At 33.5% G+C, this 27,890-nt stretch overlaps 1 protein-coding gene across 1 annotated transcript in view; it reads left to right on the top strand.

The window, feature by feature from the left end:
- LOC129946729 (amyloid protein-binding protein 2) overlaps window positions 1-27,890 on the top strand; it is an 83,492-nt gene that overhangs the window by 36,220 nt on the left and 19,382 nt on the right. The gene's annotated exons all lie outside the window — the stretch shown is intronic.

The raw sequence follows: 27,890 nt of genomic DNA on the forward strand, positions 1-27,890 counted from the left end.
TGTTCAAATAATTATTGTACACTTATAAACAAATATTATAATGATAAAGACATTGGTTTTTAAAGATATTTTTCAAAAATTTGGTTTATAAATTTTAATATTTTGATTAAAAAAAAAATTATTAGATACTTCTTGTTCTTAATATTTGCGATTAGAAACAAATTTTAAGTTGAAAGAAAACAAAAAAAAAGAATTTCCGCCTTAATATTAATCAAAAATGTTTTTCACTAAACAAAAATTGTCATCATCTGTGAATCTATCAGATTTATCTAATAAAAAAAAATTAATTAGAGCAAGGATCTAAACATTTTAGCTCTTTCATGATAAGCTAAATTTCAACTTTGAACAAAACGTTTGATGAACACCTATTAACAAACATCTATCTCAAATTTTCCTTGTGAACCAATTTGCCGTCGATTAGAACCTTTGTTCCCAGATCCTTTTGAACTATTTTTTTAATAAACAGTTTGCGAAACTTATTTCCAACTCGCTTATTTGTTCTAACGAAAACTTCGTCACCGGGATGATAAGTCAAAGTAAATCTTTTTTTGTTATGATAAACGAGATCTTTCCGTTGAGTTTCAGATATTCTTTCCTTAATTTCTTGTTGTAAATGAGGAGAAATAGAGTGAATTACATCAATCGGTCGATAGCTAGTTACTGAGTGAATCGTCCTATTGTACTTGACCGTGGCAAGTAAAAGGAGTTCAGAAGTATCGGTTATATCCTTTTCTAACTTTATACACCTTGCTATCTCAGATAAAGTGTTATGGAACCTTTCTACCTGTCCATTTGTAACACTGTGAAAAGGTGGTGTATTATACATGGTTATTCCAAAGTGATCTCTTAACAGTGATGTAATACTTTCAGAAGTGAATGCATTCTCGTTGTCACAAACAATTGTTTTTGTATCCTTAAACAAATTTAATAATTCTAGGATAGGTTCTTTTACATCAATTATTGCTCGTGATTTAATTCGTTTTATCACAGCAAATTTGGAAAACTTATCTACACATGTCAAGAAATGAGATCCCGCTGTTGAGTAAATATCGATGTGAATAATTTCACCTGAATAGGTCGGTACATGAGTTTTCCCTATTTTCGGTTTTGGTGGGTGTCGCTGGTACTTTGCCTCCTTACATATCGCACAACTAGATACAATTTCCTTTAGTCTTTTACGAATGTTTGGAAAATAATAGTCGGTTAAAATCTGGCACTCGTTTTCACGAGCAGATCTGTGCGCTCGATTATGTTCAGTCGAAAGAATTTCCGCCTGATCATTTGGGTTGAAAATGTCATTAACCATTTTTTTGGTGTGTACAAATTTTACAGACGGAAACATGGATATAAGTTTGTCTTGAATTTGACCGAGTATAGGCAAGTCACAATGGATGGCATTGACACAATTGGGGTTTATAACTTCCTTCAACAAATTAATTAGATTTTCCATATTGTTAAAAGTGATGGAATGCCTCAATTGAGTTTTAAAAATAATTTTTGTCGTTTTAAGTGCTTCCGGGCCTTTACTTACAATTAGCTGGTTGCGAAAACAGTTCAAAGGGTTTTTGACACAACGTATTGTTTCAGTAAAAGAGACTTCACTATGAACTGTTGATGCATTCGAGTTTCCTGGCTCTTGAAGTGTGTTTAAATACTGCCTGGACAACGCGTCCGCAACGAAATTTTCTTTGCCTGGCTTGTAATGAAACACTGGTGAAAATTCTTCTACAAATGCCCGCCACCTCTTGAGTTTTGTGTTTGGATTTTTGTCCGATATAGCGAAAGTCAACGGCTGGTGGTCTGTGTAGATGTTAAGCCGATTGACTCCGTACAAGTAGTGTCGCAATTTTTGCAACGACCAAACAATGGCTAATAGTTCTCGCTCGTTGGTAGCCAAACTTTCTTCCGTAGAGGAGAGAGTTCTAGAGATCATAGTGATTGGCCTACCATCCTGGGATAGGACAGCTCCAATCGCAAAGGACGAGGCATCAGTAGTCAAATCAAAAGCTTTGTTGAAGTCGGGATATAAAAGCAAAACGTCTTCTGAGGCCAATATTTGTTTAACTTTTTCAAAGGCCTCAAGTGCTTCCGCGTCCAACTCAACCTTTTTATTTTTTGACTGATTTTTACTAATATTGCCATTCTCACCCCGTAAATACCTTGTAAGAGGCTTTGTGATTTGGGCATAGTCACGTATGAACCTTCTGTAATACCCAGAAAGTCCAAGAAAAGACCGCAAACTGCGAAGGGTTCTAGGAGTTTCGTAGCCGACAATATCTTTTACCTTATCAGGACAAGTTTTAATGCCTTTGCTTGACACTACGAAGCCTAAAAATTCTACTTCCTTTTTAAAAAATCTCGACTTTTCTGGTGCAACTCGCATGTTGGCCTTGTAAAGCAATTGTAAAATGGTTTCTATGTCTCGAAAGTGCTGCTCTTTTGTTTCTGAAAAAATTATAACGTCGTCTATGTACACGTGACAACATTTCCCAATCTCTTTTCTCAAAACATCATCTATTGCTCTTTGGAAAATGCTGGGTGCATTTTTGAGTCCAAATGGAAGCCGACAAAATTCATACTTTCCGTTATTTATAGAGAAAGCTGTTTTTTCTCGATCATGCTCACAAAGATTTATCTGATGAAATCCCGATTTCAGGTCAATGGTGGTAAAGAAAGAAGCCTTCCCAAGATTCGCTAGAATAGTTGAAGTGTTGGGAATAGGATACTTATCGCTAACGGTCTTTGAATTCAGTTTCCGAAAATCGAGTACCAGCCGCATTTTCCTTTTTCCACTTTCGTCATTCCCTTTTTTGTCAACAACCCACACGGGATTGTTGTATGGGGATCGCGAAGGTCTAATGATACCGTTCTCTAACAAGTTTAAAATTTCTTTATTTACAAACTCGGATGCTGACATAGGATACGGATAGGATTTGGAATAAATAGGGTAATTATCGGTGGTTCGGATAGTAGCAACAATACTGGTATTAAATGGTAGAGACTCATTGGCGTCCGCAAAAACTTTGGAATTTCGAGTTAATAATTGGGAAAGTTCATTTTCATCCATAGGAGTATCTCTGTCTTGTGTACTATTTACGTCTCTACAGTAGAGGTACAATAATTTTTCTTCTCCCCCATTATAAAACAAAATTCCCTTAGACACGTTCAGTTTTGCTTTAATTTCGTTAAGAAAATCAAATCCTATAATGCCATCGAATGTTTCTAGCGTGGGGAGCACAAAAAAAGTTGCATTCCTATTAAAAATATTCACAATACACTTCGACGTAACATCGCTCGTCCCATGAATGGATTTTACAGCGAAAGGTTTATTTATAGGTACGATACCTTTCAGTGAACTGAAATTTCGAATGTAATTTTTTGATGCACCTGTGTCTACGAAGAGCTTTATTTCTCTACCTGCCAGGGTGCGACCTACATAGGGCAGGAGAGATTTTCCTCTAAAAAATTAATTTCATCGGATGACTCTTGATTGCAACACACCTTGTCATTACCTGTGTGTTCATCTTCATCTTCCGACAACCCGTTTCCGTAATGGTAATCAAAGAGATCATTATCATCATCATACTGTGGCTCTGAATCATAATCGTATGCATAAGCTCGTCTTTCTACACTAGTTGTAGGCCGACACTTGTTATGTTGAATGTGATTAACTCTTTGAAACTTTGGTTGTGTTTGTCTGTCAGAATCGCGATGTCTCTTTAGTTGGAAACATTTAGAATTTCGGTTTGGTAGTTGTTGAGATCGTGCTTGATTATTGTTAGAAATTCGGCCCTGGGATGAAGCTTGATTTTGTAATGAAGGTGTTGATATATTGCTTGGATTTTTATAGTGGGAAATAGTCGGATCTACTTCCATTTGAGTTGGTTTCGATTGCAAGTGGCTAGAGGAAGAAGGCTTATAATGAGGAGAATTAAACGAACTATAGTTGTTGGCATTGCTGTATTGTCGTGGTGGGAGGTTAATTGAGCGTTCATTTCTGTTAGAGAAAGAGCTCGCGAACACATATCGCGCCTGATTTGACTCTAACTCTTGTGCTAGGGCGAGAGCTCCTGGCATATCAGTAGGCTGTGATGAAAATAAAATGTCGCACATTGGCTTTCTTAACCCCGAAATAAAAATTCTTAACGCATCTTGGCGATATTTCTGGCTAAGTGAATCAATTAAGCTTGTATTTCCTTGGTGAACCATTATAGTTTTGTTAATAATTAATGTCAATTTCTTTTCTACTTCGTCATAAAATTCTATTATTGATAATCTTCCCTGACGTAAGGTTGACATTTCTTGCTCTATCAAATATACCGGTCTCTTGTCCGCATATGTAAAATCTAATCGGGACATAATTGCTTTAAAATTTAATACAGTATTAAAAGAAGACAAGACTTGATCCGCAGATCCAACGACCTTATTCCTTATAATAGCAACTGCCTGGTAGTGCTTCGAACTTCCCTCAAACCCTTCAAACAATTTATAAGCTGCAAAAGCAGCTTGACGCCATGAAATGTATCTCACCTGTTCCCCTTTGAATTCAGGTAAAGACTTTACGAGGTCTAACGACTCATCACAAGTTTTTCCTACCTCAATCCCTACTGGTTGATAAACTTCTACGGCTCTTGGTGTTTCTAGCTGCCTTAGTCTCACTGTTAGTTCATCAATTGTATTGTTAAAAGTCTGTCTCGTTTGCTCTGTCGCAGCTTGGACAGCAGCACTTATGATGGCATTCATTTGTTCAGTATTCATTTTGGCGCAATTTTTAGAATTCAGATATTCAATAATGTAAAAAAAAAATATTTAGCAATTTGTTATATTATAAGTTATAACTATAGTAAAATTAATGAAAGGTGGCAAACGAAATAGCAAACCAAAAACGTATTCTTAGACTAAATTATAGGCTAATTTTTAAATATTAGGTTAGTTACAAAATAGATAAATTTTATTTTTTTAAATTACAAGTAAATAATTTATAATTATTTTAATTAGTTGTTTAAGTCAATGTATGGATGCTGCTACGCTCTTCTCTTTTTATCTTCTTACAATTGTTTGCTGCACATCAAATTCTCTTCACGCTTTCGCTGGTAAATTTTGTACGATTCTTTTACTTGTCCAAATTTTTGAATCACTCAAAGTTCAGGGTTTTTTTTTAAATTTTTTTATATTTTATTTATAGATTTACAAGCACAAATATATGGCTTCTTCATAAAAAAGAAATGAAATCATTTATTCTCTAATAATATTTGTTTCACTTTTTATAATTTATAATTCTTTTTTTTTCAGTTTCAGTTTTTTCTTCAGCTTTTGCAATTTTTTTTTTTTTTTATTTACTACAGTTTTGATTCACGTTTCTCAATTTATGCTTTTTTATTGATTTTATGCAATTTTGCAATTTATTCAATTCAGTTTCGGTTCACGTTTAAGAACTTTAATTTGAAACTAGTCTTTTGGTAGGTTTATTAATTGTATATATTTTTTTACTTTAGTGTTCTGGCAGAGTGGGTTTCGGTTGAAAACTGGCCGACTTTATTGCTTAAATTGATCTTTCAAGATGTTTAGCAACGCGACACTAAAAGTTGGGCGCCAAATAAAACTACACGTTTTTAACTTTAAATAAGTTTATTTTTCTACTACTAGAAAATTACACAATTAAAACACTTCGATATGAAATGGTCAGCTTACAAGAATCGACTGGACTTAAAGCTATGTGACTGTACCAAACATCGCTTATTCTTTTTGATTTCAATCAAAGACTTGATAAGAGCTCTCTCTTGTTCAGTTAACAGTTTATGCCGTTTTTTTTCATTTACCAAATTTGCATTTATGGAATTGAAATCAAAGCTGTTTCTTTGAGTGAAATCATTGAGAACAAATAGAAATAATGATTGGGGTGACCAGATGTCATAACTTATACAAATGTCAAGACCTCTTCCCTAAATTCAAAACAAATAATAATCTCCTAATTTACAAAGTACATCCTCTTTATAGTTTATCAACATCCTCCAACAAAGACAATCTGATTTGAACAACTTTAAATGAATTTTCAATTGTATTTCAATACAAATTCAAAAAATTATCCAAACATTGACCAGTTTTTTAATAAAAGTAGGAAGCACATGTTTTGGAAACAAATTAATAAATACACCCAATTCTAAATACCCAGAAAAAAGCTAACAAATTAACAGACTATGAAATTGTTTTAATTTTAATTTAAAACAAAATTAATCATTCAACGAGAACCAAAGATATCACATATGTACAATAAAATTAAACCATCTTAAATTCCTTCATAAACATTATTCAACATTATGTACATTTATGCATACGTAGCTCTCAAGGTGCAAAATACTCTCACCAATTCGATAATTTTAGTGTATAACACGTGAGTTATTATAACCGAGATTTATTCTCACTATAAAAAAGCTTTGATTGACATCTCAATGGAATCAAATATTTTATTGAATAGCTAATGACTTTTGCTCACAATGAGGGTTTTATTATTATCCGGACGAGATTATAAATAGATACACTTACCACATACATTAAAATAAAAATGCACGACTAGGTCGCACTAAGTTGCTCCTGTATGCAAATAGTCTTTTTAAAGTTCCGATATATATACTCTTAAATAGATTGTTGATTAAATATATCACATTCGTTAATTCTATACAGTGGTGCTACACGGACGGCCATCGCTGGTATTTACAAGGGTTATTGTTATAAAAATACATAAATATGTACCAAATGCTTTAATTTGGATAATTATTTTCTGATGCATTTGTGAACGCACTCTCAATGCAGAATGTCTGCAGTAAACAAAATGGTCTGACTTAGTCCGATTTGTATTTAAACAGAGTTCATAAACGTCAGAGAAAATGGATGCCAAACAAATTTTGTTGAACATTAAAAAACAATAATTTAAATTATTTCAATAAAAAAATTAACAAAATATTCGCCGTTACTTACATTCTTCACGAGTCAGTGCCGCTTCGTCCTTCTTGTGGTTATAAGAATGATTTTAACAATTCCCGCTCTTTTTGCAGTCAAACAAATTCAGCTGCACAATCTGCCCGACGCTGACGACAGTCTGACGTTTATGAACAGTAGGTACTGCAGTTCGACTAGGTTAGTTCGATCGAAAATCTGACTTTATGAATGCAGATAACGCAGTTCATAGTTAGGCTGACGTTTATGAATACACCCGTAATTACGATTTTGTCAAAATAATGCACTTTTTCGGGAGCATGCACAGTTTAAAAAAAAAAACTATTTTAAGATTCAAAATTTTACCTGAAAAATAACTTTGTCTTCAAAAATTTAAATGCTATTTTTTAAATCAAAAACCCTTGATTTTTCAATTTTTTTTTGAAAATCGTTGGAACGGTTTTTTTAAATTAATTTTGTGTATATACAATTTTTCAATTTTGTTCTAAAAATATTTTTGGTATGCAGTTGTTTAAAGATTGTACTCTACACTCGCTCTACATTTGAATTTTGTAAAAAAAAAATGTTGACCCGTTTTTGAGATTTTTGAGAATTTTGAAAAAAAAATTAATATTAACAATGAAAAATTGCACATTTGATAATCAAATATTGTTAAACCAATAGAAGAGCTTATTCAAAAAAAAAAAGAGGCTGGGATGCGACCCACACTGATAACTTCCCATCCCGTCTGTCGATTTGTCTTGCTTAAAAGTTTGTCTATATGTACTCGTATCAATTTTTACCAAATTTGCGTACTATTGTTTGTAGATTTTATTTTTTTATGAAAACACGGACTGTTGGATTTTTATATAAAAATTACTGAATATTGGAAAAACAATATTTTCTGTGAAATAAAATAAGTTTGAAGCCAATATTTTTAATTTTTGAAAAGCTATTTGAGCCGAAACTAATTTTTTACCAAGTTTTAGTATTGTTTTTTTTTTCAGTTTATTTTTTGTAAAAAATCTGTCAATTCGAATTTTTTAAAAATTTTACCAAATGTTGAAAACAATATTTCTTATAAGATAAAATTAGTTTGAAGCCAATATTTAAAATTTCTGAAAAGATATTTTAGTCGAAAATCAATTTTTACCAACTTTTATACATTTGTTTTTTAGGTTTTTATTTTTTTGTAAAAAAAAACGTATATTCGATTTTCTTCAAAATTCTATCGAATGTTGAAAACAATATTTTCTATAAGATAAAATTAGTTTGAAGCAAATATTTTATAGTTTTGAAAAGATATTTTAGTCGAAAATAAATTTTTAACAACTTTTGTTAATTTTTTTTTTAGGTATTTAATTTTTTGTACAAAAACTATCAATTCGATTTTTTTCAAAATTTTACTAAATGTTAACAACAATATTTTTTGAAAAATAAAAGTAGTAAAAATCCAATATCTACAATTTTTGAAAAGATATTCGAGTCGAAAATCAATTTTTACCAACTTTTATAAATTTTCTTTTAAGGTTTTTATTTTTTGTAAAAAAAACTGTCAATTCGATTTTTCTCAACATCTTTAAGAATGCTTAAAACAATTTTTCCTATAAGATAAAATAGGTTTGAAGTCTGACTTTCTTTTCTTTTTTTTGAAAAGATATTTGAATCCATATTCAATTTTTACCAACTTTTGTTAATTTTTGTTCGGTTTTTAATTTTTTATAAAAAAACTGTCAATTCGATTTTGTTCAAAATTTTACTGAATGTCGACGACAACATTTTTTTTAAGATAAAAGTAAATAAAAGCCAATATCTCAAAGTTTTGAAAAGATATTTGAGTCAAAAATCAATTTTTACCAACTTTTATTAATTCTTTTTTTAGGTTTTTATTTTTTGTAAAAAAACTGTCAATTTGATTTTTCTCAAAATTTGTCCTACTGTTGAAAACAATATTTCTTATAAGAAAAAATTAGTTAGAAGCTATTATCTCAAAGTTTTTAAAAGATATTTGAGTCGAAAATAATTTTTTACCAACTTTTATACATTTGTTTTTTTTTTTTAAAAAAACTGTCAATTCGATTTTTCTCAAAATTTGTCCTAATGTTGAAAACAATATTTTTTTATAAAAACAAATTAGTAAGAAGCTATTATCTCAAAGTGTTTAAAAGATATTTGAGTCGAAAATAATTTTTTACCAACTTTTATTAATTTTTTTTTCGGTTTTTATTTTTTTGTAAAAAAACTGTCAATTCGATTTTTTTCAAAATTTTACTAAATGTTAACAACAATAGTTTTTAAAAGATAAAAGTAAATTAAAGCTAATATCTCAGAGTTTGGAAAAGATATTTGAGTCGAAAATCAATTTTTACCAACTTTTATACTTTTTTTTTAGGTTTTTATTTTTTTGTAAAAACTGTCAATTACATTTTTCTCAAAATTTTATCAGATGTCAAAAACATTATTCGTCGTTGCACAAAATTGTTTTAGAGATGAAATCACATTTCAGTCGTAAAATTTTGGAGGTTACAAATTTTTTTTTAGTTTTTTTATTTATAAAAAAACCGTTATATTGATTTTTTTCCAAAAATATACATGTTTTGTATCACATTACAATATATTATATACAATTTAATTCAAGTCTCTAGCGTTTTTGGTTCGTAAGATATTTAGGGTTAACCAAAATTTTCACCTTTTTTTTAAACTGCTATGGTAAAAAAACCACCCACGCAATTTTCTTGAGAGCCCTTTCTGCATCTTTCTGCCTTATTATCTGTATAACAAAATTTATTTGAAGTCGATATCTCTTCTGGTTCTTGAGCTATGGACGACGAAAAAAACGTCGCGAACGTACGGACGTACACGCACGCACAGACATCTTTCTAAAAATCTTTTATTTCGACTCTAGGGACCTTGAAACGTCGAGAAATGTCAAAATTTTTAATTTGACAAATCGGACCCATTACAATAACTTCCTATGGGAAGTTAAATATTAAAATTAGTTTATAAGTTGCTGAGAAAATTAAAAAACTAAATAACGGTCCTTTGAGCGGCACCATTCGAAAAAGAAAATGTTAGAAAAATTTTAAAAAAATCTATCGGTTTGTTTTTCAGAAAATTCGAATTATCGGTTTTTGACCAAAAAAACTGTTAGCTTTGATCTTAAAAGAAAATGAAAAAAAACGCATAACGCGAATCTGCCCAAAACCTTAACTTCCCAGTTTGAACTCAATCGAGCCAATGGTTTAGGCTGTAGGAGCGTGGACAGACAGAAAAAACAGACCGGACGGAATCACGGGACCTACTTTTGTCGACTCTCTACCATCGTAATATCATGTTTGATTGAAACCTCGAGTTCGAAATTTTTTACGAATCCAAAACTTGCCATATAGTTCCTATATGCCGCAAGTAGAAACTATATATTTAAATATTATTTACTACTACCCTTAACATGCTTATACGAAAGCGTTAGTAAAATAGGAAAGGATTTGAGAGGTGACTTACTTACTTACTTAAGGTGGCGCTTCAGTCCTATGTGAACTAGGGCCGCACCCAACAAACTTCTCCATCTAGCTCGGGCCCTTCCTAGATGTCTCCAGTTTCGCGCTTCAAGTTGGGTGAGGTCACTTTCCAACCGTGCGCGCCACCTGATTCGGGTCTTCCTCTACTGCGGTGTCCTATAGGTGTGGATTCGAAGGCTTTCCGGGCCGGAGCATTGGTTTCCATGCGCTCTACGTGACCCAACCATTTTAGTCGTTATACTTTTACCCTTCTGGCTAAGTCTACGTCGCTGTACAGCCCGTACAGCTCGTCGTTCTATCTTCTCCTCCACTCCCCTTCTATACCAAGAACTTTTCTCTTGAAACGACCCAAGGTGCTTTCATCCGCTTTTGCCATAGTCCATGCTTCTGCACCGTATGAGAGGTGACACCGGTGACCAATTATCTTAAAGTTTTGAATATCAAAATAGGACGAACAAACTCAGTTTAAACATTTAACATTCTTGATGTGTAGTTAAAAAAACAATCTCTACACTTGGCAGTACGTCTGAAATTGAACTCAATTCTAAAATGATAAGCATTTCTGGGAATCGAATTTCCATTACAGTTCAGTTGTTTGAGGGGGGAATGCAACTGGCCAATTCGACAGAACACTGTTTTTAAAAGTATCAATAAAAAAACGATAGACATAAGACAATTCGACACCGGTGAACAATTATCTTACAAGTTTTGAATATCAAAATAGGACGAACAAATTCAGTTTAAACATTAACATTCTTAGTGTGCAGTTAAAAAACAATCTCTACACGTGACAGTACGTCTGAAACTGAGCTCAAGTATTTCTGGGAACCGCATTCCCATTACAAATCAGTTGTTTGTGAAGGGGAATGCAACTGACCAATTCGATAGAAAATTGTTTGTAAAAATATCAATAAAACAACGATAGACATAGACATTGTAGTGCAGTGGGGTTGGAGCGATGTAAAGCTTCTGATCCTATCTAAAACACTTAACCTTGTTATAGGGGCACCTTCCCATAAATATGAAGTTTGTACTGAAGTACCATGAGTGCTGGAATTTAATAAGTTTCCTCAATGCAAGCTAAGTCGATAGGGGGCTATGTTATGTTAAAAGGTAATGATTCTATAGCGTCAAGTTGAATTTTGTCAACAATTTTCGATTTCATTTCGTGTGAAAACGAAACGCAAAACCAAACTGACATGACAGTCTTTTTTATAAGTTTAACATTTCAAAACAAAATATTTAAGGACTAACATTTTAAAAAGCAACATAAGAAATTATCGAACATGTCGAGAAGAAAAAGTTCAAAACTCAGTTAATACCACCAGACAACGATGTTCAAATTAAGATTAATACAAGCTGTAGGCATATGTTGTGTGTCCATCATTTGGAGAGAATCTGTATTTTTGAATCAATTAAGATTCGTTTAAATCATTTAATGTGGATATGTACCGATCTTCCAAGAAAGAACCAGACGAAAAAAGAAGATCAACCAAAAATCATGCGCGCTCCTATAACAAACAAACAAATACCCGACCCACTTTCTTCGTTTCAATTCTAATTTAATTATTATTAATAAATTGTTTGCACATTCAATGAGTAAAAATAGCGACAAAATGACTCAGAATTCATTCAACATCAAAATCAACACGAAACTGGATAAAACATTTTATTGTTATAGTTATTTGATGATCATCATAATAAAAGTTGCTTACTTCTCAATTAACAAATGTTATTTTTTTTTAGAACACTGCTCCTCTAAGTTAACAAAAATTGAAAGTTAGATTATTTAAATAATAAAATGACAAGTTTGCCTCGCTGCTACTTTGACGAATAAATATTCACATAAACATTTAAGAAAGAAATTTATTGAATAAACATAACATAATTTGCGTGTGAATAAAATATGTCGTTTACAATTATTGCAATAAATTTAAATTCAAACATTTTGAGAATATACACTAAATAATCGATTGTAAATATTATTTTATTATATTTATCGTAAATAGGGATAAAGCAACTGGCAGGAAATTCTGTCAATTATTTGAGTGTTAACTTAATTTAAAATCTGTCAATTCAATGGTTTGAAGTGTGAATTTCGCATTTACGGGGCTTTCCAATAAGAAATTTCGTTTTGATATTTAGAAACGAGCTTATTTCTAAAGAAATCATTTCATGTATGTTTATTTCATTAAAAGAAAATCATGAAACCGCCGACACTATGGATTCGGCCTTACATCTTTTTCATGAAATTTTGGACCATAGCTCAGTTTCAAATTAGTAAGGTCTTAGCATAACGTAGATCAAAACCCGCATCAAAAAGAAGATATAGTTTCTCAAAAAAGAAAGCGGACACCTAAGGTTTTCTTCTTTTTTTTTTTAAATATTTCATTAAAATTATGTTCAAAAGTGTTCATATGGATATTTGTTCAAAGGTTTATGACCTTGCATTTCAAATGCATGACAAAAAATGATGATTCCATTCAAAACTAAAATAATTACATTTTTTTTCCAAATACCTCGATTCTGATCTCAAAAAAGAAATCGGACACTTGGCAGCACTGCACTTTCTTTTCATTTTAACGGAACTAAATGGATATTTTAGTATGCCGTTACTTTTTTGCTATGTCAGGCGAAACCAATATGTATTCAATTTTAAAACGGAAGTCAAGATGGAAAGACAACGTGGTTACACATCAATAGAAGTGCGAAAACTTGTGATTAAACATTTTGAAGAAGGAAAATTGGTTCGTGGTATAGCAGAAATTGTAAAAAGAAGTCCCTCCGCTGTAGGCGACATTATGAAAAGGTAAAAATTCCTCAAAATCTGGAAGGCCAAAAAATAAAGTGTTGTCGATGAGCGTTGGATTATTAAGCAAGTGCAGAAATTTCCTCTAATAAGTGCACAAAAGTTAACTGCTGAGGTAAAACAATATTTAAATAAGGATGTCAATCCGGAAACCGTAAGAATAGTTTTACGAAAAAGCAATTTCCATGGAAGAGTTGCCCGGAGGAATCCGTTTATTAGCCTGCAAAACAGAATAAAGAGAAAGAATTTGCCTTACACCATCAAAGTAAAGATTTTTCTTTCTGGAAATGTGTTTTGTTCTCAGCCGGTAGTAAATTTAGTTTATTCCGATCTGATTGACAAACATATGTATGGAGAAAACCAAATGAAGAGCTCACTGAAAGAAATCTGCGACCAACTGTAAAACATCTAGGAAGCTCAGTTATGGTTTTGGGTTGTATGTCCGCTGCTGGTCGGAACGGAAATATGGACTAATATAAATATATTTAGATTTTGAAAGACAATTTAAACCAGAGTGTACAAAAATTGGGAATCAGAGATGAATATTGTTTTTACCAAGACAACGACCCCCAAGCACAAGGCTCAAAACAAATTCTTGTGGCTCCTTTATAATTGTCCAGTCTCCAGACTTAAATGTGATAGAACACCTGTGGAGCTATTTGGAAAACCAGTTGAAAAACTACACCATTTGAAGCAAAACGGACCTAGAACTGGCCTTAGAATGTGAATGGGACCCAATTTCAGCTTCTTTTTGTGAAAAACTTGTTCAATCAATGCCAAAAAGATTGTATGCGGTAAAGAAGAGCAGAGGCCTATAAAATATTAGTTTATTGTTATTTTCTTCATTACTTGCAGCATATAGGAACTATGTATATGGCAAGTTTGGCATTCGTGCGAAATTTCGAACTCGAGATTTTAATCAAACATGATATTACGATGGTGAAGAAGTCGAAAAAGTGGGTCCCGCGATTCCGTCCAGTCGGTTTTGTCTGTCCGTCCACGCCCCTACAGCCTAAACCATTGAGTCGATTGAGTTCAAACTTGGAAGTTAAGGTTCCAAAGTTAAAGGTTAACCTTTTTGGGTAGTAAATTTTAACCACTTCAATAAGTTGTTGAAGCGTGCATTGATTAATTTTTAGTACACCAGGCTTTGCTTTCAAATGTAAAAAATATTGACGGTCAATTCCAAATGTATTTGATAAAGTCTAGCATCTTGTTCTCTGATAGCAAATGCATGCTTTCTGTGTTGACGGATTCCTTTTAAGAACTAGGACCTAGTGACTAACAACTCTCAACCATTTCTGTGTGCGTATAAGTTTCTGGAGGGGACTTTAGGGGACCTACAGTTTTAAGATGAGTAATTGACAAAGCACTTTTTATGACAAGAATTATTCTTGGAGGATTCGTCAATTCCCCGTAATAGGCAATACTTGTGAAAAAAAAAACTTAAGATGGTACAGGCGGGAATTGAACTCAAGACCTCGGGCATTACAGTGCTACGCACGGGTAGAAGCTGAAATTGATATGTTTATTTGTAGAACTGCTCATTACATTTTTTTTTTCATTCATTTGAAATTAACAATATATAAATGCTGGTATGCCCCAGGGTGCCGTCTTTTCCCCGAAACTTTTTCTCATTTTAATAAATTAACTGCTGTATGCCACTTTTAGTCCAAATCGATTCGGGACTTGGATGTGAAACTACAACGAAAAATAAACATGAGCTCATTAAATTCCGACTTTGTGCAACAAGGAATACAAAATTGAAATTTAATAAACTGAAAACTTGATGCTGTCTTAAATTGTTAAAGTTAAAGTATATATATTTACTCTCAGTTTCACAGTAAAGGCTTAAACTTCAGTTCAGCTGAACCTTAAACTGAGTTAATTTTTTTTAGTTTCATAAGTCTGGTTTCACAGTGGAATCGGCAAGAGTACGATAACTCGGGCTAAAAGATTTATTTACGGATTTTTTAAGAATAAAAATGCTTGTTTTTAACTGTTCTATACAAATTCGTCATTAAACTTTGTCGCCTGAGTTATCGTACTCTCTCCATGAAATCAATTAGATTTTCTGTTAATGAGCTGGCAGCATTGTTCGTTGTTGTTGCCTTATACGAGTATGACTTAACGTGTCCAGATCGTCACTTTTATGAAGTTTTTCAACTGTCTTTCCTTGTCTTCTCTTTCTCATTTTGAGGTAAAGAACACAAGAAAAACAACAAATATTTTGCATTCGTAAACAAAATCCGCCACTATGAGCTGATTTCCAAATTCTCCATTTTCAAATCTCGCACAGATTCTGGAATCATGACTCCACCCAGGCCATCTTGCAACTACAGCTGTGTTCAAAATAATAGGAGTGATTTTACAAAATTTGCTCAAGTGTTTTTTTTTTATTAAATAGTTGAAATATCGAATATCTAAACAAGTTTGTTTATTTAGTGGGCCGAGGAAAGCACTGCACCGACGAAAAACGGGAAATCATAAAAAAGTTGCGAAATGAAGGAAAAACGTATAAGGATATGAAGTTGATGTTGGGGTGCTCTGACCAAATGATCGCCAATGCTGTAAAATATGAAAAAAAAGTCGAAAACCGGGGACGGAAACGAGAAACGAGTTAAAATGGCGATCGTCGTATTGTTCGCTACAGCCGAAAGGATCCTTTTGCTTCCTCTAAGATGATCCAGGAAAATCTAGGACTACCAGTAAGTAGCGTAACAATAAGAAGGCGATTGTTGGAGCACAATCTTTCCGCTTGCAGTACACGAAAATTGCCTATGCTTACAAAAAACATGTAGCTGCTCGTTTGAAATTTGCAAGAAGCCATGCTAATTGGCCTGCAGAGAAATGGCGAAACATTTTGTGAACTGACGAGACCAAAATTGTTTTATTCGGTGGAACTGGCTCTAGACAATGCGTCCGACGTCCAGAAAATTCCGAGTTTAAGCCTCGGTACACCATTAAAACTGTAAAGCATGTAGGTGCTAAAGTGATGGCATGGGGCAGTTTCTCATGTGCTGTTTTGGCCCCATACATCAAATTATTGGCACGATGGACCAGCGCGTTTATGTGAATGTAATGTCCAGTGTGATGCTGCCTTATGCGAGTTTGAATATGCCGGTTAAATGGGTATTTCAACAAGACAACGACCCGAACACACCAGTAAGTCTGCCAAGGAATGGTTTTGGGTCAATGGGGTTGAGGTCATGGACTGGCCAGCTCAGTCGCCTGACCTCAATCCCATAGAAAATTTATGGGCAGATGTAAAAAAGGGTGTTTCTCGACGAAGACGTTTGAATTCGAGGCAGTTATGGGACGCAGTCGAGGAAACATGGAACCAAATTCCAGTCGAACGTTGTCAGGCCCTTGTGAACTCTATGCCAAGCAGATGTGCAGCAATTATAAAAAAAAAACAAAGGATTTTCCAAAAAATACTGACGAAAAATCTTAGTATTTAGTTTTTTATACTTTATTTTGTTTACTCCTATTATTTTGAACAATTCGTTGTGGCTTTATTTTGATAAAATTCATGTTTTTACTACCTTATTTGTTTTAAACAAAGTATTTTTTAAGCATAATAATAAAAGACTGGATTAACTTTTTTGTACAAAAGAAAAAATAAATTTAAAAAAATTATAAAACTTTTGAGTCACGATTTAATCTAAAAAGAACAGGCACTCCTACTTTTTTTTGAACACAACTATATGTGTCAGAAAAGTCATAAATGTGATTATTCATATTACCTGGGGACTAATTCCGTACATGGGTACAATCTAAAGCTGCAATTACTCGAGGAAACGTTTGCAAATTGATAAAATCCGTTTACAATTTCCAACTTTTTCTCATCTGTCTTGAGGAACTTTATGTATTTTCCCGAAGTAGGGTAATGTGATAAGAAACTTTTTTACAAATTCTACTAGCGGACGATTTCGATACACCACAAAAGTCTCTCGTAGTTATATGAGCAAAGATCGAAATTCGAATGCATCTTTCTCTTCTTATATTGGCAATTCAAAAAAAAGTTCTCCTCATCGCTGATATCTTTAAAATCATCACTAAACGAAATTATGAAACCCAATAAATTCTTGAACTGAAGTTTAAACCTGAAGCTGAGTTTAAACTTTCACTGTGAAACTGGGGGTTAAAGAGTTTAACTGTATTACTTCCGCTTCTATACATACCTATCACTTAACCCATAATAGAATTTCATTGATATCCATTTGGATATCAATGAAATTCTTTATTCCTATGAAAGTACGTTTGATGACATTATGTATGGAACTCGATTTCCTTTGCATGGCCACCATGGACATGCTTGCAGAAGCTCTGAAGCTGAACCCAATTTTTGATGGGTTTTGAGCATAAATCGGCATATACTGCTGCAATTTCACGTTCAATATTTGTACGAAGTTCATCAATCGTCGCTGGCTTGTTGGCATAGACCATAGACTTGCGTAGCCCCACAGAAAATTAGTCTAACGGGTGGCGTCAAATCGCACGACCGAGGCGGCCAAGCCACTAGACCATTTCATAAGATAACACGTTATGCAAACTTGGTTTCCAATAAATTGAGTGTGACATTCGCTACGTGGCTTGTGGCGCCGGCCGTCCTGTTGGAACCACATGTCTTCCAAGTCCATGTCGCCCAATTGGGGCAAAAAATGTTCGGTTATCATTGAACGGTAGCGATCCCCATTCACAGTAAAATGACGCCGCCGGGCCATAAACTACAAAAAACCGCAATTTTTTCGAGATGCAATTATGACTCATTTTCAATCCATGAAAATCCGAATCATTTTCAAGTTGTTGCTCAGCTCAATTCACGAACATACGACGCTTCTGGTGTTCAGTTCTTGTGTCATTTAATCTTGTAAGGTGTAGGCGAAAATCTCTTCGCAAAATTCGCCGCAACGACTCTATAGAGGTGCCTAACGCTTGAGACCGACGTGTGGGAGACACATTTGGGCTCTCTGCAACTCAAGCCGCAGAAGCAGCAATATTTTCGACACTACGGGCACTTCTTTGCCTTACTGGCACGGGAAAATTTTGTACTGTGCCTGTGAATAAAATTTTGTCCACTAGACGCTCAATTGTTGATCTGCTAGAACGATTATGACGACCATGAATTGGACGCAGCGCTCTTAAGGTTGAGGCCACTGAATCCGAATTTCGGTAGTAATTTTTTAATAATTTCGACTCGTTGTTGGCTCGTATATCTTTCGATCATGAAATGGCAAACCTTACTGAAGAGAAATGTCAAAAAAGCGTCAAGGAGTATGGCGTCGTTTGCTGTCCCTGTTGCTCTACTTTTGTAGCGTCCCTGTTGAAAAATCCTGTACTTGGACATTGCAATGGCAGAACATGATAAAGCTTATTCCTAATTCGTACACCAACAGCTCCTTTCTAACCACTCACTTTCCTCTGTCTTTGATAAGGGGTATACAAAATAAAAACTGTCCAAATAGCGGAGTGGTTAGAATGAAACCTTTGTATATTTGTTTTTTAAAACCATTTTTTTATCAATCCCGACAAATCAAAAATAATACTTTGCAGGTGAATCTGACCCAAAACCCAAAACCCAATCCCGTCCAGTCCTATCTATCTCTTAGATGTTAATTCCCTATAATTTCCACAAAGCTTTAATGTTTTACAAACTATGCCAAAGTACAGAACTTCAACAGCCTACAAATATACATTCTCCCATATAAATAATAAATTCTTTAAAAAATACAAGATCGTAATTCAAGTGGACTTTGTAAATAAACATAAGCTTAAGCATATCTTATATGATAAAATGTTGACCGGAATGGCATTTATTAAGGCCACTCCCTCCCTTTTGAACAATATTATTCATAGAACACAAATACCAGGCCCGATTCTAGTTCAAAACAAACAAAATTATTCAACAGACTTCTTAAAACTATTCTAGTTATTATTCTTGTCGGCATCAGAATTAGCTCCTAATCAAAAGTAATTAAAAGCTGCGTCACGTCTTCAAGACCTAAATATATATAAATACCGTCAATCAAAATATGTATAGATAGGTATATACTACAAGTTTATTGTTTATGTTTAATATTATGTATTGATATCAAATTTTCTGTTTTTTTTTATTTACTCTAATGAAAAATTTAAGTGTAACTCACAAAGGCCAATCAATAAAATAACATAACATGAACATGAGGAACACAACACCAAAAACAACATTAGACCTTGTTTTATATTTATTTTTCTCAAGAACTTTGTGCCTATCAATATCAATAAATAAAAACTAATAAAATTCACATATTTTCTTATTAAAAATAAATAAAAATAAAAATATACACGAAAATGTTCAATAAAACAGATGTAGTCGATGGTTATCATATCAGGGCTTGGAATCTTCATCACTTATCGGTGTCGGAATTATTAAACAAACTGCTTCTTTTTAAAGTGCGATGTTCGAACTAATGACACTTTGTATACATATATACATATATGTATAGCTATTTATGTACATAATGTTATGTATATCAATTCGTAGGGTAATTTAATCAATTAGCTAATAAATCAAGAGTGATACATTACATAATATATTCATTGATGTTTTCTTTACAATATATCAATCGATTCATTCAAGAGTTTGTAATGGGTGTTTTTTGTTTAACATGAGAACTTTAAGCTATAATATAGGGCAGAAATGTTGTGTAAATAATTTTTGTATTATAATCTTTTAGACAACACATTTATTTTGTAAGTACTATTTTCGGCGTATGGCTCGAGTTACATAGTCTGTTCGATCAATCTAATTTTTCACCTTATTTTCCAATAATTCTATCCTTTTGATGTGGCTTTAATATTGACTTCCAATGCTTTAAGAATTGCTGGTTTGTTTTAATAAACCATTGACTTAACATAGCTCCATAAGAAGTAATAGAAAGGCACTAAGTCGCATCAGCGAGGATGACGTCCTTATATCTCTTATCTTGCGCGTAATTTAAACAGAATATGCTCCAGCGAAATAGCCAATTGCGTTAATCCCCTTATAGTCTAGTCATTTGGTAGTTTTACCTGGAAAGTTTTCCGGGAGTTTGAAAATTGGTTAATTTATAGATTTGGGTATGCTCTTTTCGAATTTCAACTTTGTTACCTCGCACCCCCGCCGCTCGCGCCCCCATCTTGAAAAAATGGCGCCTAAAAACGGTTTTTTGGGAATATCTCCTTTTCGACGCATTTTACGAAAAAAATACTTATGTACAAAATTAAACTAGAAAAAATTTCCTACAATTTATGTATCAATAATATTTTTCATAAAATCAATAGTTTTTGGCGTAAGAGCGCCACAACATCCATTTCAATAGACGTTTAAAAAAAAAAACTCATTTCCACACCACCTAGAGGTAGAGTAAGCGGCGCGTTTTTTTTTATTTTGGTTTCCCCTATAGGCCTAATCCACTTGTGATAAATTTTATTTTGAAATTTAGCGCAATCTTTATCGCTTTGCTGTTGATGGACCGGGTGTTACGACTTCGTCCTGAGCATCGATCGAAACATCTAGGACTGAAATTTCGTCCTCATCATCTGCGATGTGACTATCAGATGTGATGTCTCTTCATTTCCGATTTCATCGAAAGCTTTTTCAAAAATAGTCGCCGTTTCTTCTTCTTCATCATAATTATATGATGGAATTGGCGAATTATTACAACTACCACTACAATTTGCGCATATAACAGAGCATTTTAATCCAGCTTTTCTGCATCCACAGGCTTTCTACACTTGCAAGAAATAAGTTTCAATAACGATTCTGGAGCGGGGGGCTGAAGCATCGTAACAGGAATTAGTCCATTTTTGTTTCTATTCCATCCCCATTCTTCTGCATTTTTTTCATTTCCGTACCACTGCTGAACCTGGTGATAGGCTCGGAATGAATGTTGTCGTGCTGCTGCTTCTATTGGTGGTAGTGATACAATACTATCGATATGAGTCCCGGCAAAAGTGTAACTTTACTATCATTTCTTTTAACACTTGACTTACGAAAAGTCTCCAATCCTTTTTCCTTCACTTCAACTGTTTCATTTTCCAAGAGTGAACTGTCACAAATAAAACAATTTTCTGTATTAAAAGCCATAGCTCTGAAAACACAAACAACACTGTACGACGATAAATGTATAAATACTGATGACTCAGGCTCAACTAAATATTTCTCGTAATATATGTAGCTTCTACCGAAATACTGCGCTAAATTTCAAAATAAAATTTCTCCCAAGTAGGCCTATAGGCGAAACCACAATAAAAAAAACTCGCCGCTTACTCTACCTCTAGGTGGTGTGCAAATGAGTTTTTTTTAAAAACGTCTATTGAAATGGATGTTGATTTCATGAAAAAAAATTATTGATAGGTACATAAATTGTAGGAAATTTTTTCTAGTTTAATTTTGTACATAAGTTTTTTTTTCGTAAAATGCGTTGAAAAGGAGATATTCCCAAAAAACCGTTTTAGGCGCTATTTTTTCAAGATGGCGGCGTGAGCGGTGGGGGTACGAGGTGGCAAAGTTGAAATTCGAAAAGAGCATACCCAAATCTATAAATTAACCAATTTTCAAAACTCCCGGAAAACTTTACAGGTAACCCTCTTTTTTTTACCAAATGACTGGACTATTAAGCAAATCAATAGTAATAATCACGTCCCCAGGAATGTTTATCAGTATTCCGTCGAAAGGTACTATAAGTATAGAGATTCTTTATTAAACCGTACTACTCGAATGTATAGTATTTTTCCATACTCTGTCTTTCCAAATTGCGTTGTTTGGTTCCACAGCTGATGGTTTCGATGTTTATGTTATTAATGTTTGACTACAAAAAGTCAGTCAGCATAGCTCAATAACGGTTGCCATTAACAATAATGGTGCCAACAGGTCCTTCCTCATTTGGAAGCAAATAAGAATTGATAATGCCGCCGGTCAGTAAAGCACACCAAAGAATCAGTTTTAATAGATGCAATGGTGATTCTTTAATGGCTTCTAGATTATCTCGCTTATTTAACAATTTAACTAGACATAAGTTCATTATTTAACACTGTAAAATTGACAGAGTTCACTTTTACCAAAGTATATTAGATTAGATTTAGATTTTTATTGATTTATATTTTTTTCTTTTTAGAGATTGAATACAATATTTAAGATACATAAAATCGTTTGAGCATGGCATTTGCCGTCTGCCAGATTGACAATACAATATAAACTCTATATATGTGTTTGATAAAATTACATTTTTAATTTTATAGTTCAGTCTTTATTTTAATTAAGGATTAAGATGATTTCAGGTGAGTTTGCCATCATCACTACATCATCTGCAAAAAGAAGGGCTTTAATTTGCAGTCCCGCAAATTCTATGCCACCAGGTAGACAATAGACCAAGTCGTTTATAAAAAGTGCAAATAGATCGGGGCTAAGAGGACAGCCTTGTCTGACTCCTGTTTTAGTGGCAAACCACTCTGATCTATTAGCACCATTCCAAACTGACGATTTTGTATCTCGATAGATATTTTGAATGAGTTGACCAAATTTTAAGGACATTCCAGGCACGTACAGCTTGTACATTAGGGCATCCCAGTCGACCGTGTCGAACGCTGTTCTAAAATCCACGAAGATGACATACAACTTTCTACTTCTTGCAAGGTATGAGTCAGCAATACTTTTGTAGCCCGATCTGAAGCCCGCCTGAAATTCACTTAAGAGATTTTTTGATTAAATCCACATTTTGAGCCGATTCTGAAGTACTGAAGTGAAAATTTTATAGAAGGCATTTAGAAAGGAAATACCTCTGTAGTTCGCAGGATTCATTGCACAACCTTTCTTGTAAATGAGAAACACTAAAGCTTCCTTAAACTGTTCAGGTATTACACCATTTTCCATGACGCTGTTAATTATGCCGGTTAGCGTCTGAATGAGATTATTCGATCCGTACTTGTAAAATTCTACAGGTATCCTATCCGATCCAGCTGCTTTGCCATCCTTGAGTCCATTGACGATAGAAGAAACTTCTTGCATAGTGATAGGCGAATCTAAAATAGGCTCTTGAAAGTTAGGTGGGGTATAGTGGTACTTGGATATCTCGTTTGATGTTGTCATCAAACCAGTGCTCCTTGAATGCTATGCGTTTTTTCTTCAACCTGATGAAAGGATTTGCTTGCTTAATTATTTCCATTCGCATCCTATATAACAATAGTCAATGACGGAAGAACCTTTCCCTCCAACAAACGTGAATTCTCCATTTTGATCACCTCGGCTAGTTCCGTTTAGCAGTTTTAAACCAAAAGAGTTACAGAGTTCGATTAGCTTATAACCATTGGCAATTCTAACATTATCCTTTGAGTTTCTCTCGATTCCAGCTAGATTGTTAACAGCACCTTCTTCCAAAGTAAATTTCCACAATTTGAAAGAGTTTTTCGGCCTTTAATCGATTCATCATAAATTGCCAAACCTTACTGAGCAATGTCAGTATAGTTTGAAATACACAACAGCTATCATCACTGCTAAAAAAAAAACCTTTGTATATTAAACTCTATGACAAGGATTGTCACAAAATTCGAATGCAATCGTTTAAATTATTCAGAACTTCAAATATGCTACTTTTCAAACAAGGAGTACAAATCACTATGTACAATGAAGAAAGCTCTCTAATAGAAAGATCTAGCAAATAAATTGTCTCATAGCAATAATTCAAAAAAAAAAATATTGGAATATTGTAAAAGAAGTAACCGATGGGAAAAGAAGTACGAAGAAAACTCTTGACGCTGAAACTCGAGGTGCTCATTTTAAAACTCTATTGTCGGCCGAAGGGAATCTTCACACTTTCAGTTTCGCTCTTCCAAATACTGAAGTTGACGAAATCGATGCTCATACAATACCAATGGAACGTTATTTTTCTTTGCAACAATTAAAAAACAATAAATCGTCTGGTATTTCTGGAGTTCCTGTTGAATTTTTCAAATACAGTAGTGGAGAATATAAAGAATATATCCTCGACTTTTACAACTCACTATATGAGAACAGTCATGTACCTCCGAATTTTACAAAAGCTGATATAAATGTTATTTACAAAAAGGCCGAATATTATAGAGGAATCTCCATTTTAAATTCCCTTTGAAAAGTTTTTGCCGTGATACTTAACAAAAGGTTAGTTGGGAGGATCGAAAACACAAAAAAATTAAGCTCCTTCCAAGCTGGCTTTCGTAAAGGTTTTTCTACTGTTGATCAAATTTATGCATTGCTCGTAAAAATTATCTCGAAAAAAAGGAAACTTTACGTATGTATGCTTTGTCGACTTTAAAGCAGCTTTTGACACTATTAACAGACAAACTTTATTTTACAAACTCTCGAACTTGGGTATGTCAAGAAACTTCCTACGGTTATACTTTTCTCTCGACATCTTCAGCTGCTGTATGGGATGGATTAAAGATATCTGAGTGTTTTGAAACTTCTTTAGGTGTTCCTTAAGGATGCATCTTGAGCCCTCTTTTATTTGCCTTGTTTATAGATGGTGTTTCTCTCATTCTACCTGGAGGTGTTGTGTATGCGGGAAATCTAATCAAAGTACTTATGTATGCTGATGACCTAGTTTTATAGCTGAAAATCCCCACACACTACAGCATCAAAGAAAGAAACTAGTGTTTTTTTATCAACATACAAAAAACAAAGGTTATAATTTTTGAAAAACAAATGAGCAGAAGAAGATCAGAGGAAGTTTGGAAGATTGGCAACGAGCGCCTCGAAACAGTGAATGAATGTAAATATCTAGGTGTTTTATTAACATACAATTTAAACTTCTCAAAATATACATGTGGTAGAACTTTTACTGAAACGTTTACATGTCTTGACAAAAGTTGAGAGTTTGTCAGTACCGAGTTTAATTTGTAAGCATCGCTTTTGTCAGTGAGTGAAATTATCTGAGCCAAGGTACCATATTACTCTCAATACTCAAATATGTATTTAAACTACTGATGCTTCCTGTTTAATAACGTTTTTAGTTATATGTTAAGTTTGAATTAGTAAATAATCGAAATGGCTGGCTAAGATTTGTTCAATAGCTTAAAATGGTCGAGCCGTTTTAATATATTCAGAGGACTCGGTCATTTTACTGAATTTATTTAGCACCTAGATGCTGATGTGCCATCTACATTTTTTCACGGGTACTGGCTTTTGAGAGGGATTGACAAATCCCCAAGGAGTAATTTTTATAATAAAAAGTGTTTTTTTCAAATAAGCCGTTTAGATTTGACATAAAAACTGTAGGTCCATTCCATCCTGAAATTACACTCACAAATTAAGAGTTCCACTTTGAACTGGTTCTCTACTAGCTGTTTTGACTCCTAATGCATCTGTGTGAATGGTACTTTAAAAAATCCTGAAATATAAAAATTGAAAAAGAAAATATTGTCATCTTTAAGTAGCTAAAATTCGAAGTTCACTTAGAGTAGATCTTTTGGAATATTTTGAAGGATTTTGATGAAACATTTTTCCAAGAGAATAAAATACATTATTCCTACCAATGTTTTTGTTCTTTATCCTTAAAAGTGTACTTTCCTTTACTTAAGTTGGTTCTTATTTGTCTAACCGAGGTATCTTTGAACTTGTTTTGCAATATCACTGATACCAAATTGTATACTTAAATAGAACAACTGCCTAGTATTTATTTAAAGCAGATGTTTTTTGAGGTTTTTGCCCTTTATTTAAAAAAAAAACCCACACGCGTTTTAAAGAGTCATACAGTCTAAAAATTTGTTTAATTAGATCTAATTGTGTATTACTTTTAAGATCTCTTTAAAATTGGCCATATCCACAAGCATGCCAAAGTGGCTGGGTTGATAAATTTAGAGATGCTTGAACAGTGAAAACAAAAATGTTTTCATGATTTGTTATTGTTTTATGGTTTGTTATTGTCAATCACAATTATTCACCTTGACAACAAACAAATCCACCGGCAAAACTTTGTTTATGATTTGATGTATTTATTTTTAAGCTTTTTTGTTTGAACACTATTTTTGAAGACACAAGAAAAGATATGATTCACATCTAAAAATAATATGAACAAAATTTATAGAAATATGGTTTTTAAGGCAGGTATTTGTTGTCTTAATGAACATTTTATTTGTCGATACTTTTTTAAGGTTTTTGATGATTGCCTTCCTTGACATTGAATGAGATTTTTATAACGGAGAAACATCTTCACAGTCATCACTGAACGTAGAGACTTCGCTTGGCGAGATAATTCATGAAATACTGACCAGCAGAATAATTAACAAAAAAGTTGTCAGCAGAGGTACCCCTCAAGGCGGTTTGCCGTGTCCTTTCCTCTGGAACTTGGTAGTCAATGAAATTCTAAAAGTTTTAATATGGAGGGTTTTTAGAGTGATTGAATATGTGGATGACGTTGCTGTATCAGTTTCAGGGAAGCTTCTCAATACCTTAAAAGTACTCTTATAAAACACTCTAAGTAAGCTTATGCAATGGGCTAATCATTACATTACATTACATCTGATTTAGTTTTATTCTCTAGAAGTTACAAGATTCACAACATTTAAGTCAATTAAAGTTTTAAGATGAAGCTTAATATCTGGTTCTCATTTTAGACAAAGAAATAGTCAAGAAAGTAAACTTCTGAAAAAATTGGTTATAAATTAGACAACGATGCAAACCGCGACAAATTAAGGTTGTCCAAAGTTCAGTTAATCTATGTTAAATCGCATCACTTTCGCGGCCCTTGACACCTCTAGATATACTCAGCAAACACATAGCTGCAAGCTCTGCTTTTGACCACAGAGACCTTCATCACACTGGACTTATTACAGCATTGGCCACTCCGTAATTTGTAATTATTTAGAATCAATTCAAGGCACACAGACTACACCATCCCCCAACTACTGTTTGATAGAGACTTCCAGATTCCTATACCTTTCATATCCTTCTGAGAGGATAGATCATTACTTTAAGACGAGTCAATCTACTTCTATACAGATGGATCAAAAACTAATGATGGCGTTTTGGACTAAAATTAAGTGTCTAATTCTGCCTCCCCAATCCAAAAAAGAGTTGTCCAAGCTTAAAAAACACATGATAGCACCAACCTGATTTTCGCAGACAGTCAGGTCGCAATTTAATCATTGGACTCTGTCTCAACAAACTCCTTAAAAGTTCATATATCGATCATCTCTACCGGAGATGGCTCAACAATTTGATATTTATCTTTGCTTCTTGCCAAGCCATAGAACCATTCCATTAAATTTTATAATACATGAACTCGCCAAAAATGGTACAGTACTACTTATTTTTTCACGTTTTGCTATTGCTGATATACCAATTGCTTCAAGATTTTGCTAAAGACGTAATAAAGAAAAACGATATCAGGTAGGATACCATCACCACCTGTCAATCCACGAAAAATATCTGACCTATCCTTCGATTCAAAGCGCTCAATGTGCTCGCTTTCTGTCAATAGATTGCATATAAGTGTCATAAACGTTAACTGTCTTATAGGTAAGCACCCCAGGCCGGGAGCGTTATTTTCAAATGTCTTGCAAAAGCAACATGGACGATGAAGACGTAAGGCCTACCTACGAGAATTCTTTTATAACGATCTAAACGGTCTCTC

This window comes from Eupeodes corollae, chromosome 2 (genome assembly GCF_945859685.1).
Source record: "Eupeodes corollae chromosome 2, idEupCoro1.1, whole genome shotgun sequence".
Lineage (NCBI taxonomy): Eukaryota > Metazoa > Arthropoda > Insecta > Diptera > Syrphidae > Eupeodes > Eupeodes corollae.